Source organism: Lissotriton vulgaris, chromosome 6 (genome assembly GCF_964263255.1).
Source record: "Lissotriton vulgaris chromosome 6, aLisVul1.2, whole genome shotgun sequence".
Lineage (NCBI taxonomy): Eukaryota > Metazoa > Chordata > Amphibia > Caudata > Salamandridae > Lissotriton > Lissotriton vulgaris.
In genome coordinates, this window is record NC_141694.1 from 993,019,785 (window position 1) to 993,033,412 (window position 13,628).

The window sequence follows — 13,628 nt, forward strand, 5'->3', positions numbered from 1 at the left end:
GTTCCACCAGGGTGTTTTTAACAGGGCCGGACGAGGCAGGGGCCGCTCGTCAGGCTGCAACTTCAATCAAGGCCCCCAAGGAGGCGACTTCGGACGTGGCAGAGGGGAGTGGGATTCCACCCGTGGAGGCACCTTCTACCCTTCACGTCGCAGGTTCAACCGCGGACGATTCCAAAGCGGTGGCAATAGGGCCAGCTTTAAAGCCCAACAGTCCTCAGGTGACTGTTGTGGACAGTTCTCATCTGCCTTTGGGGGGTCGCACACAACACTTTCTTCACAATTGCAGACTCTGACTCAGGACGCGTGGGTGTTGCAAACAATCATGGGCTTTCACTTAGAGTTCTATTCTCCTCCTCTTCAGCTAGAGCCTCCCGCGCAACTCAATTTTTCCCTACAAGAATGCAGTTTTATAGATAAAGAAATCATAGACTTGCTGTAAAAACACGTGATAGTTCCATGCAACGAGGGTCCTCACGGTTTCTGCAGCAACATATTCCTGGTGCAGAAAAAGGGAGGTGGAAACAGGTTAGTCCTGAACCTGAGAAGTTTCAATCAATTTCTGACTTACAACCTTTTCAAGATGGAAGGGATCCATCTACTTACTAGCAGATTTGTTTCAGGAGAGAGATTGGCTAGTCAGGTTAGATCTCAAAGACGCCTATCTCTCATCCCTATTTTTCCCCCTCACCGGCGGTTCCTTCAATTCCGGTGGAACAATAAGTGGTACGAATATTTGGCCCTCCCTTTCGGGCTTTCATTGGCGCCATGGTGTTTCACCAAGGTGATGAAGCCGGTTTTAGCACACCTGCGGGAACGGGGTGTGCGATTAATCATTTATCTCAACGACATTTTGCTGATGGCTCAGAGTCCGGACATCCTTCTCCAACATTTGCAGCTCACAACTGCGCTTCTACAGAACTTGGGGTTTGTAATCAACCTTCCCAAGTCAGTTCTTTCCCTAACTCAGATAATAGACTTCCTCGGCTTCACGATAATCTCCAAGACAGCTCAGTTGTGCCTTCCCAAGACGAAGTTGAAGGATCTCAAGAAGGAGATAATAGCGTTATTGAGCAAACAAACGGTCTCGCTAAGAGCCATAGCCAGGTTGGTGGGAATACTGGCCTCCTCGATTCAGGCCATTTTCCCAGGTCCCCTTCATTACAGGGCCTTACAGCGTCTAAAGATCCAACACATCCAGAAGGGCTTGTCCTACTGGGATGCCGTACCGTTGACTCAGGAAGTGAGGACGAAGCTTCAGTGGTGGCTGGGCCACGTGGACGCGTGGAGTGGCAGGGCGATATTCGGTTCACAACCAGAGATAGTTATCAAATCCGACGCCAGCCGTTTGGGGCTGGGGAGCGCTCTGCAGAGAAGTCTCTACAGGTGGAAGATGGTCCCCGTAGGAGTTGTCCTTGCACATCAATTGCCTGGAACTCCTTGCAGGTTTGTTTGCAATTCGGACATTATCCCCGAAGCAGACCTCATGCTGCATCCCCCTCTGCATGGACAATGTGTCAGCGGTGAGGTACATCAACAAATTGGGAGGCACAAGGTCGTCTCTGTTGGTCGAGATAACCAAGGATTTTTGGCATTATTGTCTCAACCACCAGATTTTGGTGATTGCGGAGTACATCCCGGGCCAGTCCAATCAGGTGGCTGACTGGAACTCCAGACATCTCAGGGATTACAGCGACTGGAAGTTGCTTCCCAAGGTCTTTCAGTGGATACAGAGCATCTGGGGTCCCTTTCAGATAGACCTCTTCGCCTCCAGGCTTACGTGTCAAATTCCTCAATTCTTCAGCTGGAGGCCGGACCCGATGGCACTGGCTACTGATGCATTCCCTCAGGATTGGTTGGGCGCACTTCAGTACGCCTTTCCCCCATTCTTACTGATCCCCAGGGTGATGACACAGGTGATCAGGCAACGGGCAGAGATAGTCCTGGTGATGCCGTGGTGGACATCTCAACCTTGGTTTCCGAAGTTGTTACAGTGGAGTTGCGACCTTCCCAGGTTGCTCCCCAAGTCGACATCGTTGCTCCTGGGACCTCTTCAGGAACGTCATCCAATGATTCTGGACGGACGCCTCATGCTGATGTCATGGATGCTTTCTGGCAGCAGTGGCACATGCCAGGAGTTTCAGACAAAGCTTCTGAGTTCATCAAACAGGCCTGGGCTCCTTCCAAACGGAAACGTTATTCCTTGGCCTGGAAAAACTGGTTGGATTGGTGCTTGGAACGGCATTTGGATTTTATCTCAGATAAAGCTTCGGAAGGCCTTGCTTATCGCTCGATCAATACCTTTAGATCGGCCATTTCAGCGGGTCACGAGCTGGTGGATGGGAAACCAGGGGGCATGCATCCGGTCGAATGCAAGCTTCTTAAAGGCATTCGGGTCGCTAACCCACCTAAACCCAAGTATACGGGTCTGTGGGATGTTTCCTGGGTCATTTCCTTATTCAATCGTTGGCCTACTAACAATCTCCTTTCGAGAAAGCAGTTATCCGCCAAGTTAGCTATGTTGCTATGCCTGTCAGCGTGCAGACGTTCATCGGACGTAAGAGCTCTCGACGTTACAGGTAGAGTATTTACTCCAGAGGGAGTTTCTTTTCATATTACTGGACGTACCAAGACACTTTCTAGACACATTGATTACAATGCTTTTCCTGAAAATGAGAAATGATGTGGAGTGCATTGTTTAAAGGTGTATGAGGAATGTGCAGGTTCATTGAGACCACAAGGTTGTTCTCAGCTGTTAATTTCTTTACAGAAACCGTTCAAGCCAGTGGTGGCTGCCACCATTGCCAGATGGCTTAGATATATCATGCAGGAAGCTGGTATTGACCTCCAAAGATTTGGGGCGCACTCTGTCAGGGGCGCTAAGTCGTACATGTTGGGTTCTAAGATTCAGGATATCATGCGTTGTGCTGATAGGTCTTCGGAATCAACCTTCAAAACGTTTTATTACAAGCCGGTGGGAGATATTACATCTGTGGTATTTGGAAAGCATTAAACTAGCATAATCTGAAGCCTCCGGTCCTGTAATAGAATAAAAAATTTGCTAGCATTTGCGCCAAGAATTTTCAATTCTATTAAGGACACGGAGGCGAGGATTATCCCACCCGGCTTTACTAATTGTATTAAAGCTTACCCGCCCATGAATGATTTATGACATGTCTTGTTATACAGTGGTTATGGGTTTTTCATTTACCTTTGTTTCAGGATCAGATAAGAAGTCTGACTAGAAGACGGATGCTCGCAAGAGTTTATGCTTGAAGGTTTCCTGGTTATTCTTCCACGTTGGAGGAGGTTATGGACTCGTTCATGTTCATTCTTGGACTTTTGTTCTCTGCAAAGAAAGAGGATTATGGGACTGTATAGACGGCTCTTATGGACTGTGGAGGCGTGGCTAATGAGCAAGCATCATGGGTAATGTAGTTCATTTAAACTAATTGTATGTTTTTATTGGCTGCTGTGATTTTGCAGTAAAGATAAGAGAAGCATAATCCTCGCCTCCGTATCCTTGATAGAATTGAAAATGATTGGCGCGAATGCTAGCATATTTTTGATTCCTCTTTGTACATGCGTTTTATCAGCAGAAAACAAACACAGCTCGTGCAACATCTGCTTGAGAGAAAGACATCAAAATGCCCGGATGCCATCATGCCATAGACCCTGCACACTGTGGCAGATAGCACAGAAGATAATACCAGCGCCTCGTGGCTTTATTCTACTGAACTGGGACTTATTTTATCTACGGATTAGTAATGTTCAGGCCATGCGTATATTTGTAGAGCAATGCCATCAACCCACTGAGTTATCCCATTACAGAAGCTTCGAATTCCACAGAATAGCACAGCAGTGGCAGGATGCATGACAAACACTACACTTCAGGGGCACTGTGATTCTTCAGAAGCCCCCCCACCTCATTCCCCTTCAGGAGGGCACCCACCTTGCCCCTTAGTCCGCTTATTAATAAAAACACTGGCAGAAAGCAGACAGCTTACTGTTCTGGAAGTTGAGGCGTGGGTGCAGCTCCTTAGCGGACCACTGCCTGCTTTTTAAAACAAGCATTTGCATTGCAATCGGTCTCGCCTTTGGGACCTTATATGTATTTAGCTTTGCAGCATATTAGCCTGGTTGCTGAAACATCTACTGTTCTTTAATATGGAGGGAAAGTAAGGACCAAACTGCATGACATGCCAGGTATGGGAAAACGTGGAGAGAAATATTGCCTTCCAGCTGTAAATGGTATAGTCCAAAGCTCTGTTTTTAATATAAAATCAGGGCCTTCGTTGATCATATCACTGAAAATACAAAATTCGAAAAAGTACTATTGTCTACAGGTGCTCGTGGAAGACAATTTCTATGGACTGGAATCTAGAGAATGCTTAGGTTATTTTGGTATTTTACTGACCTCTGCTGGTCGTTTTCTATCACGAAAGTTAACTAGAGGCAGTTGCCAGAAAAATATAAAAAAAGAAAGTCCCTCAGCAGAAAACAATACTGGTATTTTACTGACCTCTGCTGGTCGTTTTCTATTAAGGCAGTTAAATAGAGGCAGTTGAACAGAAAAAAAGTCCCTAAGCGGAAGCAAACAAGTCCTAGGGCTGATCACCAGAGCCCACAAAGTACATACACACATAAGTATATACTAAAGTATGTACAAGAGTTGCCAAATGCTCGACCTAAAAAGGAAAGATTTTCTAAAGTAAGGTACACCAGATACCCTTTAATTCTGGCTGTTGGATTTTGGAAACAAAAAGGGGATTTTGAGATAGGAAACAAATAAAAGAAACTGGCTTGCAGATTGAGAAGAAATCATGCTTTTGATTTGTCCCCATCTCCCATTATTTTGCTTTGACCATCTAGTATTCTGACTTTTACAGGGCATGAGTCCAGCTCATTCACAGCACCAGTCATTTAAAACCTAAGATTACATGTTTTCCTGGCAGTCTTCTATGTCAAATGTAATATGGCAGTACATAGGTAGCGTTTGATTGAAAAGTTGCTATCCAGTTCAATTTTGCAGCATACAGATAGGTTGGGACAGAAACAACAGTGGACAATTTCAATTGTTGTTACCTATCATCATTATAGCAGTTATGAGGCATGACATATATTGTACTTGAACTCAGCTGACATGTATTCCAGAAGGCAAACCAACTTCATTCAAGAATTTCATTCATTCACATGACCTGGCTCTGGAAAATACTGACCGTACAATGTCCAGTGTGGGGTAAAGTAAGTCTCAGGGGCCTGCCAACTGAAAACATCTGAGGTTCAATAGATTCAGTAGTACATTTTCTCATTCAGAAGCGAGGACAAGCAGACTCAGTTGATTCAGGCCCCGGGTGAGTCCTCACCTGAGTTCTTGCTCAGTGACGATTCCCTTTGATGCTTAGAGGGCTGAAGGGGCTGTTGGGATGGAAGAGAGAAGATTTTTGGTGCATGGAGCTTTGGGATCGTTTTAATGACATAAAGCTTAACCCTAGAAAAACTGAATTTGTCTGCAGCAAACTGAGGGCCGAATCACAAAGGTAAAGTTAGACCAAAAGTCTAACTTAGACCAAAAGTCTAACTTTACTACTTTTCTGTATTCACAAGGGTATTTTGGATGCCTACTGGCAATTATTTTCACACTAAAAACCATATAGGGTAATTAAATGGCTACATATAAAGGACAAGTACTTAGTGGATAAATACTTTGTTTCTTAGTCTACTGGTGGTATGTTGGGAGGCTTCTAGGTACCCACTATTGTTGTGTTTGTTATATAGTCCAGAATACCTGTAACTAGTATGAATTTGCTATTAAAAAATAGAAAAGGAGAGAGTGCCTAAACCCCTGCATGGGTAATGGACAAAGGTCAAGAAAATTCATAATGGAACCTCTTTACAGAGGCTCTTATCAGACTCCTCAAGCAGGCTGTTCCCACAGACTCCCATTTCACACACAATCAAGGGACAGCCCCTTCACCAGAAGCCCACAGTAAATAAGCAAAACACAAAAATAAATGAATGGCAGGCACCCTGTCTGATGGAGCTACATACACAATAACCTAACGCATTTCAGCAGAATGCCCTTTTCACAGGACTGACTCACAGTGTTCTAATGAACAAATAGAGTGCTAACATTCAGTATTTATGACAAAAGTGTAGTACACCTGCTTGTCATCTTGATCAACTCAAAACTTAAAATTGACAGAATTTCATTTATAAATTTAGGAAATGAGGACGTTCATTTTGACATAGAAATTATGATTAGTGCTCTGGTAAGCTAAAATGAGGACACATTTCCTGTCACTTCTCAAATATCTATCTCATTCATGTCAGTACTACATCCTGACATACAGAATGAAACATGTACTACCAGCAGCAGCCTGTCAGTTAACTCCTGAATGATCAACTGCAGCTTCACCATAGAGTTCTAATGAGCAACAAGAGAGCTATTAATGACAAATGTGTGGACCACCTGAATGCCATCTTGAAAGAATTAAAGCTGTAAAACTGACAGCATTTCCTACATTGGGGGCTTCAGCAAAGAGGCAAAATATGGCAGTTATTGTTGTCATAGAAGGTATGGCTAATGGTCCAGAAAGCTAAAATAGAAACACATTTTCTATAGGTTCTCAAACACCTTCCTCATCCTTCTCACTAAAACATTCTAAAATGCAGAAGACATAAGCACTGCATGATGGGGGGTGCAAATGCACTAAAGTATAGCTGGCAAATGTCATTTGTTTTTAGGGTTATTCACCATTCGCATACAGACATACCTAATACGTCACTTTAACCATTGTTTGTTTTTTCAGTGAAAAAAAACCCTATATCTACATATTTATATATAGCACTAGGTTAGCCACACGCTGCAGATTAAACATGAGATTTACCTCATCATGTCACGAGTAGGATTGCAATTACCTTGTAAACATGCTGTTTATTGCACAGATTGCATGCACGTTATCAGGCCGCATTCAGAACAGGAGAGTCTTTTCACTATGTTAACATAATATACCTGACTCACTGCCAACACTGAAGTAAATGCCTACGTCATACCGGTATAAGTGTGGTAAAATGCTTTCTCATGTTACCAAACAACATAGAGAAAATACTACTGCCTATTTTTCCCTCCTGTATATATGTCATTCATTTTTCACTAGCACGCCATGTGGCAGAAACGTGTCATTTGGACCTTGATGTGTGAATAAACACAACTATATCATTGCCTTTGGAGTCTGTGCCCTGGTGTTGCGCTGTTGTGCTTTGGATGCTTTGGGATTTTCTTTGGATATTTATATATATATATGTGTATGTGTGCGTGCGTGTGTGCGTGCATGCGTGCACGTGTGTGTGTGTGTAGCTGTCAGTGCGGGACAGGATGTGGTCTTTTGCTGACCAGCGATGCAACTTGCAGGCAAGTTATTCAATTAAGATGCTGGAAGATAAGGCAACTTAAAAAATGGTTCCTTTTATTATGATAGAAATTGACCACAAATCCACCAACCCCTTTCCTAAATTATGAGCAGGGTGGGCGGGGGTGAAGCACAAACACCGTGGTTTTGTTCAGCACATCGATACACTGACAGACCAAAATGTTCGTTTCTCTGGCCAATTTATAGCTTACCATTCGCACTGGCAGCTTTACAGCGCATATCAAAGTCCTTAAACTACAAGTGACTACACGGTTAGCCCTTCAGCATGTACAAGAAATGTGTTTTATGTGAATTGCTGAGCTGGCACAGACTTTGTACCTTCTCATATTTACAACACATGCACTAGAATAAAATAACAAGTACCTGGAAATCGCTTGAGTTCCTGGCAAGCCACCGGCCCGACTGGCGCGAAATCCGGAAGTCCGGCAGCGTCATGCTTGCTGTGGGGCGGTACTTCCGCCATAAGCTCGTGCACGAAGTGACTCGCCAAGATGGAAGTGGTGACGCCGGGCTCCCATGCCGGAGGGGGAGCCCGGCGGTGGCAGCAGAAAAGTGGTGACTGAAGCTGTGGATACAAGTGCGGGGCTCCCATCAGTGAAGGAAGCCCCGTGTGTGCCACGTCAATGGAGGCGGAGGAGATGACACCCGGTGAGTGAGACTTGGTGCCTTGGGGGCTCGTGCACAGGCTCGGGCGGCTGGTGCGTGTGTGCGCGGCCATGGCGGCTGGTGCGTGTGTGGGCAGCTGGTGCGTGTGTGCGTGGCTGGGGGCGGCTGGTGCGTGTGTGAGCTGGTGCGTGTGTGCGCGGCTGGTGCGTGTGTGAGCTGGTGCGTGTGCGCGCGGCTGGTGCCGGCTGGTGCGTCTGTGCGCGGCTAGCATGTGGTGGCGGCTGGTGCGCGTGCACGGACCAGAATCTGCGCGGTCACGGACCTGAATCGCCGCTCGTGACCCTGTCTGTGTCCGTTGACAAGCAACTTGGCAGCAATAGGTCTCGAACGAGACCTAAAAAAAGAAATCTTAATTTTTCGTTTTGTAAAGCATCTCGTTTTCCTTTAAGGAAAACGGGCTGCTTTACAAAAAAAAAGATTGCTTTATTTAAAAGCAATCACGGACATGGTGGTCTGCTGATCTCAGCAGACCACCATCTTTGTGATTTTTGCGATTCCTAGGGGGTCGCAAATTGAGAACTACCTCATTAATATTCATGAGGTTGGACATTTGCAACCCCCTAGGAATCGCAAAAGGTGTACTATACACCTTCATACATGCCTTTTGCGAATCTCTAATTGCGAATCCTTGTGATTTGCAATTAGGGAATCACAAATAATTACCTTGATACATCTGGCCTTAAGTGTTGCCCCTCCCGAGAGCAGCGAGTAATTACAATCTCACTACACAGGTTATTTTTATAGCTCTGTTTTTGGAACTTCTTTTTTTGTTCTTTTGTTTAAGAACGCATTGAAATGGACTTTGTGTTGGCTGACATTGAAACGAAGCATTCATACCATCTTTTGTGTTGACTCAAAAAACATTTATGCCATCTTTACATTCTCACTATTCTTTGGGAATGCAAAAGTATTCAATCGTTTTTTTAGTTATAGTGTTTTGATTGCATCCACAAAAGTATTATGACGTTCATTAGTTCTCCTGTAATGTCTTGTTTCCATCTGCAAAAAAATATTTTGCATTTAGGTTTCATTTAAATTACAAATCGGGTCAGTAATTAAAAAGAAAACAATTCTTCAAGGCACCCGCTCTTTACCTTTACACATGTTAGGCTAAAGCGCGGGTGCAGTCTTTGCTGAAAAAGTAAAGAAATACTTTAAAAAATAAAAAATTAATTTGTAATCAATTTAATTTGGTTATTAGATACAAAAAAATAGTACAGTTACAGACAGGCACAGTAAACTGGTTCCAGATCCAAATTTGACACAGATCACAGTTCCACTTCGATTAACACAGCCATTTAGCCAACATCCCAAATCGGGCAGGCGGCGCAAACCATCACACTGTTCAATATTATGCAATGTTCTCACCCCTTATAGATATCACCAGTCCCAGTACTAGGGAGGGGGGCACACCTTGCCCTTCTCGCATTCTACTCACACACACTTCCCGATCTCCCTCCCCTCACCCATACCCCGCTCACGTCTGCTTCACAGCCCCCTAAGGTAGGGCTCGCTCGCGCCTCCTAGCCTATCCCCGTTGGGTCAGCTCCACTCATGTTACACACATCATCAGCATCCCCCGCCCCCGCCCCGTTGTCGCCCTGCGTTCTTTGTGTGTATGTAACATACAACCCCCAAAAGTTCTTAGGTCTGCTTCTAGGGGGTAGCAGCTCACTATAGAGTTCCGACTGTGTAGAACAGTATAGCATATCCCTCGACCACTGATGTAGAGTCGGGACCGGCCCCCTCAGCCAGCACATGGCTACTCTCCTTTTGGCCATCAGTAGCCCCATGTCTACTAATCTGCGAATCGCCTTCGGTAACTGTTTGGTATATCCCAATAGGGCCATGAGTGGGTCTGGATCCAATGGAACCTCAACTATTCTACTTAGCTCATCAAAGACCGTTCCCCAGAAAGCAAGCACCCCTGGGCACAGCCAAGCCAAATGCATGAAGTCCGCAACTTCCACCCGGTATGTAACTGTTACCACGCAACTTTTAGCACGCATACCATTACCACGCATTTTTTACAACGCAGGACCCTTTACCACGAATACCTTTACAACGCATTACACTACAACGCAGATAATATTACAACGCATACCGTTACAACGTAAGTATAGGTAAGTTTATCTTTTTTTAAAAACATTTATTAGGGGTATTGGGTTTAGGTTTTGGGGTACAGGGGTATTTTTAGGTTTCAGAGTTGGGTTTGTGTTTTGGGGTACAGGGGTATTTTTAGGTTTCAGGTTTGGGTTTTGGGGTACAGGGGTATTTTTAGGTTTCAGGGCTGGGTTTGGGTTTTGGGGTACAGGGGCATTTTTAGGTTTCAGGGTTGGGTTTGGGTTTTGGGGTACAGGGGTATTTTTAGGTTTCAGGGTTGGGTTTGGGTTTTGGGGTACAGGGGTATTTTTAGGTTTCAGGGCTGGGTTTGGGTTTTGGGGTACAGGGGTATTTTTAGGTTTCAGGGTTGGGTTTGGGTTTTGGGGTACAGGGGTATTTTTAGGTTTCAGGGCTGGGTTTGGGTTTTGGGGTACAGGGGTATTTTTAGGTTTCAGGGCTGGGTTTGGGTTTTGGGGTACAGGGGTATTTTTAGGTTTCAGGGCTGGGTTTGGGTTTTGGGGTACAGGGGTATTTTTAGGTTTCAGGGTTGGGTTTGGGTTTTGGGGTACAGGGGTATTTTTAGGTAAAAGTATGCGTGGTATCAACATATATCCCTTCCACCCTACACCACTCACAGTAAAGAAATACATTTCATTTGCATATGATTAGACTTAAACCTTGATGTGAAGAATTCTACATGTGACTAATGAATGCAGCACTTTACTGAGAGTCCCTGACACCACAGGAGGAGGTCCACGACATTCGGCAGGCGCAGGAGCTCTACAAAACGACAGAGGAGTCCCTCGGGCGGGAGCCCTTGAGTGAGAACCAGAGCATGCAGCACATTACCAAGAGTCCCTGACACTGCAAGAGGCGGGGCCACTACATTTGGCGGGCGCAGGAGCGCTACAAAACAGACCGAGGTGTCCCACAGGGCAGGAGCCCTTGACCGAGAACCAGAGCACGCAGCACTTTACCGAGAGTCCCTCACACCGCAGGAGGTGGGGCTACGACATTCGGCGGGTGCAGGAGCGCTACCAAATGGACCGAGGAGTCCCGCGGGGTGGGAGATCTTGAGCGAGAACCAGAGCACGCAGAATTTTACCAAGAGTCCCTGACACCACAGGAGGTGGGGCCACGACATTCGCCGGGCGCAGGAGCACTACAAAATGGACAGAGGAGTGCCGCAGCACGGGGCGTGACTGGGCAAAGACGGGCCCGTCAGAGACCGGAGGAGGCAGGGCTGGGTCTTCCCTTTAACATCGCTGACTGCTCCAAGGTACTGTGCAGTTTAAATATCCCCTTCTACCAAAATGACCAAGCGTAAGGATCAGAGTGGCCAGGAGGGTGGAGGTATAGCAGGAACCCTTGATGAATTTCTAACAAGGGCCACTTCTGTTCTAAGCCAGGAAATAGAATTGACGGAAAGACGTCTATCCTGGGAGCCTACCCTACAGAGCTGACTATCTTTAGGGGTCCAAACTATATCTAATGCTCCCACACAACCCCTTTTATCCGAACCAGGAGCACAAGTTCTGTCTACTCCCCAAGAACCACCACCCATATCATCATCCAGTACAACAAAAATACTTACCAGGGGTATGGGCCTGAAAAAACATCCGGCCCTTAACCCCGAACCACCAGCGAAAAGAAAAAGGAGTGGCAGGTTTCAAAGACACAAACCAGCCAAAGTCTCTAGACTGGCCAAACTAAGGGGGGCTGATGAAATGGAAACTGGTCAAAGTGGCCGAGCTGCTGCGGCACCTCCTATGTTGCCTCCACTAACGCCCGATAATGAAGATATATTGCAGAGACTAGAAAATATGGTCTCTGTCATGTTGAGGCCCATTTTATTGAAGTTAAATCTGAATGAGGAGAAGCTGGTCCAACTGGAGTCCCAGGCTACAGAGAATTTTCACTCTCTTGAAGCGCTGTATGTTAGAAATGGACCAAGTATTGCCCCTGAAGCACATCTGCAGGTGGGGACCTGCAGGCCCAAAATGAGCCTCGATTCTCTGACCTTAAATCACGCTTCAGCTAACTCCTCTTATGCCACTTTTGATGCCTATACCACCACAACTCCCCATATTCAAACATCTTTGCAACAGTTTAATGTCCATTTGGAGAACTCAACGGGGGAGGCACTGCAAAGTCAACATCCTAACACTGTCTTGGTAAACCGGGACTTCACATCGTTGGAGCCAGGGAGGAGGGAGGACCATATGAGGGGCAAAAGTCATTAAGCTAGAAACACAACCATTGGACATCAGACTTTGCACCTCCCCACTAGAATTGTTGTTGGCGAACGTACCACCTTTAAGGGAGGGAGGGCCACCTAGAAAGGACTGATCAACTAATGTCTAAAGCCCTTCACTGGCTGACGTGCCATCTGACTGAAGTGGGGGGAAGAGGCAGCTGCCTGTCAAATCAACTCATCATGGCCAGAAGGATAGGCTGGATAGGCCCATTGAGGAAAGCAATTCCGGGTGACTGTGTGGTGATAAACTTTAACAACAAACTTGTGGTTAGACACCTTGTAGTGTACCTACATAATGTGCCTTTTAAGGACTCACAGATCACAGTGTAACCACTGGAGCATTTTTATAGACCTTCTCCTTAATCGGTCATAGGAACTAGACCCATCAGAGGAATTCTCAGACATGGCTAAACCCGTCAGGAAACTTTGAGGCCCTGGGTCTGAGGTTGGATTATAGATTGCCCCCCTTTCTGATTTAGAATCTTGAGACTGACTACCCCTAATCGGTAGAAGGATGTGATAGTCAGGATATTCTACTCCCTGTTATTCAAGATATCCCAAAGGTAGCCAACATACAACGGGGGTCAAATAAAAAACTACCTTTAAGATAGCATCATGGAATGTGGTGGGCATTGACCCAAAACTTGGCTATGTTTTCAGGAGACATGGACTACGGAGCCTATCTTTATCAATGGATATCACTCCTTCCAAACACCAGCTAAACTTTCACCTTCATGGAGGGCCAAGGGGGTCTTCAGACCTTAATCCCAAGCATGCGTCCTGTAAAAGTAATAAAGCTTGACCCACTGAACCCACATTTTCATATGTTGATATTAGAGATAATAAATGAAGGCACCTGGCTCCTAATCAACTTCTATAATAATGAGTTTGGGCCAAACATGCATTTATTGGCAGGTGAGGTAAATAAGGCCATAGGCTACCACTTATGTAATCCCAAGAACAATGTAGCAAAAATCATTTGGTTGGGTGATTTTAACATACACCTCTGCAATACAACGAAGTTCAGGTTTGTGGTTTAGAGGATTTGGGGAGATATCCGATACATAATTTTACTCATACTGAGTACAGAAACAGTTTAAATAGGATTTATACCCTTTTCATATGGCAATAATAAGTGACCCCAACTCACCATTAGGTAATTTAGGATGAAC